The sequence below is a fragment of the Eublepharis macularius genome, chromosome 3 (assembly GCF_028583425.1).
Source record: "Eublepharis macularius isolate TG4126 chromosome 3, MPM_Emac_v1.0, whole genome shotgun sequence".
NCBI classification, from domain to species: Eukaryota; Metazoa; Chordata; class Lepidosauria; order Squamata; family Eublepharidae; genus Eublepharis; species Eublepharis macularius.
Genome location: NC_072792.1, coordinates 183,128,281 through 183,132,345, shown reverse-complemented (window position 1 = coordinate 183,132,345; position 4,065 = coordinate 183,128,281).

Here is a 4,065-nt window from a genome sequence, read left to right as displayed (position 1 = left end):
GCTGGGAAAAATAAAAACAATATATATATATATTTTGTATTCTTCCTGGAGAGCTGCAGTTGCTGTAATTTGTTGTTTAAAATATTTTAATTTTGCCTTCTAAGATATTTCATGCAGGTGAAGACTTCCAAAATAAGTTTCCTTTAAAAAAAAAAATCCACCTGGAATTCATGACCTGTTGGGAAGCAGCTTTGGGGTTTCAGAAGGGGCTGTTCAATGAGAGGCCCTGCAGGACTTTTTTTCCCCCGTGCTGAAAGGCAGAAGATATTGGTAGGTCAATAAATACCGGCCCTCAGACGACACTCTCTCTTTTACCGCCTGTTCTGCTCTCTGCCGTAGGATGCAGTCTTATCATGGTGATTGGTAATGCTGCCAACCTGGGCAGAGGTAGGGGAGCTAAGCCGTTGCTTAAATAACTGTGACCGGAGTGGCTTGCGGAGTGTGAAACCTGCTCTCATGTGCTCAGTCACGCTCTCTTATAACAACAACAACAATGACAACTAATTTATATACCTCCCTTCAGGACAACTTAACACCTCAAGAGAAGTTTACAAAGTATGTTACTATTGTCCTCACGACAATCACCCTGTGAGATGGGGGCGCTGAGAGAGCTCTGAGAGAGCTGTGACTGACCCAAGATCACCCAGCTGGCTTCAAGCGGAGGAGTGGGGAATCAAACTCGGCTCTCCAGATTAGAGTCCTGCTGCTCTTAACCACTACACCAAACTGGCTCTTGCTCCCTCTCTTACGTGGCACTATTTAAATGTGTGGGACAACTTTCTGCCTTGTGCACGTCTTCAGAGGAGCTTTAGAGGCAGGCCAGTGACTGCATTCTTGTAGGAGAGCTGAAAAGGCGCACTGGCCTCAAGGCCCTGCTGTGTATCTTTGGTCCTAAAGGTTATGGCTGCCAATAGCTTCAAAGGCCGCGGACCAAAGCATCTCTGCTAAGAAACAAATCCTGTTTAACTTGGTTGGGCCTTCTGAGTAGATCAGTGCAGCTCTCCCTGTTGCTTTGTGCATTTCTGTTTTAGCCAAAAAAGAATAAATGTGCCCACCAAAGCAGTCCCATGAGGTTGATTCAGCAGCAGGAGGGAATCTGGGGCAGTGAGCTAATGACCCTTTATGGGTTCAAGTATTTATTTACTTCATTTATTATCCCACTTTCCTTCCCATTGGGGACCCAAAGCTGCTTACGCTGTTCTCCTTTCGTCCCTTTTATCCTCAGTTTATCCTGGGAGGTAGGTTACACTTTGTGTGTTGTGTGTTTTGTGTGTGAGAGAGAGTGAGACTGGCCCAAGGTCACCCCACAAGCTTCTGTAGCAGAGTTGAAATTCAAACCTGGATCTCCCAGATCCTAGTCTGTCACCCTGTATCAGTGACTAGAATGACAAAAGGGGACTCACATATATTGCAAATGGTTCCTTTTTATGGTTATATGTTCAAGGCTGAAACAAGAAAATAATTTGGTGTCGTGCTTGTAGGTTGGTGTTTATTTGCTTAGCAGTACCTTCTTCCTCTTGGGGTGGGTGCAGCAAAACCTGACGGATGCTGGACTGTATCCCTCAACTCCATTTAGTGAAGTTTGAAGCCTACTTTTAGTAAGCGTCTCTTCTGCTTAAGTTGGAGGAGGACCGTCCTGGGCGGAGTGGAAGGTAACAGGCTCCCATCTTTGACAGTGCAAAGAAATCCTTCCAGGCATTGAGATTTGTATAGCGCCATCCTTGTAAGCAAGGAAGACTGAGCCCTGCCCCAGAGAGAGTGAGGAAGGCAGTTTCAAAGAGGTGGGGGACGAGGGCCCCCTGGGGTGCAGCCACTTGAAATTTGTCCAGGGCACAGTATCTGTGTCAGTCTTTTGCAGCAAAATGAAAAAGTCTGGGTGAGGTGCTAGCCAATGTATTTATCGTGTCACAAGCTTTAGGAGACCCGGAGCTGTGTACTAGTGAAAGTGCCGCGCCAAGATCTGTCCGTATCGCCCTGCCGAAGGAACGAGAGATCCTGGCAGGAAGCGGGATTAGGGGCAGAATCATGGCTTGGTGGAGTTGACCGCCTTACCAGCTGGTGACATGGATGGGGTGCTAGCTCCCCACTTGGTTAATGGTCATTTGTCTCCATGTCAATGTGTAAGAGAAGAAGTCGGGCCTCGGTTTCCTCCAGGGTGCTTAGACATCTGGGCCTGGCCGTTGTCCACCTGAAAGGCAGCTGGCTTTCTCGCTAATAGAAAGGTCAAGCTGTTTTCCTCCTCCCAAGCTCTGGGAACTGCTCCAAGTTAACCTCTGTGTTATGATATCAAGAGGGGGGGAGAGGGGAAGCCACCGACTGAACAAGGATAGAATAATTGCAGACTGGCAAGTCTGGAGCCCCAGACTACGAACAGCAGGACTCGGGGCTGACGCATGTTGACCACGGCTGCACGGGGCCTGCTACGGGAGCACTTGCTGGGAAGCTTCGTCAGGCCTCGGTAGGGGTCCGGGACCCAAAATCAGATGATTTTGAGTTGGGATGGGGAAAGAGGCTGGAAGGTCAGCAGTGACGCACACAGAAGTCATAGAATCATAGAGCTGGAAGTGATCTCCAGGGTCATCTAGTCCAAGCCCCTGCACAGTGCAGGAAATTCACAACTCCATACCCCCGACATACCCCCGGTGACCCCTGCTCCATGCCCAGAAGATGGCAAAACACCGTCAGGATCCCTTGCCAAACTGGCCTGGGAAGATTGCTTCCTGACCTCAAAGTGGCGATCGGCATTACCCTGGTTGTGTAAGAAGGGGCCACGAGAACTAAGCACAGCGTCAGAAGACAGTCCTAGTGCAATAAAGGGGTGTATAAGGATGGTGAAAGCCACAGCCTTTTCCGATCACCCTGGTGTAACCTCTGAAACTCTCCCGGTCCAGCACACAAATACAGTCGCTGGGAGTGAAAGACAAACTTTGTTTTATTTCTACCATGTTCTAAAGAAGCCCTATTGTGGGCTTGCAGCTCAGGCTCTGGTCAAACGTGCCCGTTTTCCCTGCTGTATCTAAGCTAGGGTGCTACCTTACTCTAACAACGGCCACAAGCATTGGGTGGCTTTGAAGGATTCGTGGAGGAGAGATCCATCGATTGCCATGAGCTGTGGTGATTGAAGGGAGCCTCCTTAATCAGTGGCATCAAACATCAGTACCAGAGTTGGGCCCAGAAATCAAGAGACGGGTTGGCCTTTCCCTTGTTGGTCTTTATAGATGCTGGATTAAGTGGTGGTCTGACCCACCAAGTTCTAGTTATGTTCTTATGGCCATTAGGTGGCCCAGGGACTTGGCAGAGGCTCACTGTATGCATATTCAGACACACACACACCCCAAGCCCTTTTCAACTGACAAAGTCTCCCATCATCTGAAGAAGGGAGTTCTGACCCTCCAAAGCTCATACCCAGAAAATTTTGTTAGTCTTTAAGGTGCCACCAGACTCAAATCCTGCTGTTCTCATGCAGACCGACATGGCTACCCACCTGAAACTATCCCATCATAGGAGTCTGACAGAGATGTTCTGCTAATGAATAATATACATATTCTGAAGGATCATTTTTCCTCCAAATTGTGGACATGGGATTCATGCCTTGATCCACTGATTTTTTTTTTATTCCCTGCCCACCCCGCGCACCTTGTTTCTTTTCTCTCGTTCTACAAAATTTTCTGAGGTAACCTGACAGACCCTTCAGCAATAAATAGGACCATTTAGGAAGATTTTCAAGGGGGACCTGTCCTGGAGCCTTAAAGATATCTCTGAAAAGTTTGTCCTTTGAGTTATGGTGGTGCCACCCACGTTCTGAGAGTTTAACTGTCTTTTGTGTTTGTCTTGATGCTGTTCCCTGTGGTGTATAGCAGAGGCTTTTTGTTACCCTGGTCTGAATCGATCCAAAACGTCTTCTGAATTGACACTTTGGTTTGTGCCTATTCTGCTGAAGACAGACCTCTTCCTTGCATAGCCAAAATTCGTTTGACCTCTCGGAACAGTAAAATTATGCACAGAGATAATAAAACTCAGATAGAAAACCCATTGAGACACTTTGGCCTTGAGGGAATCTTGTAA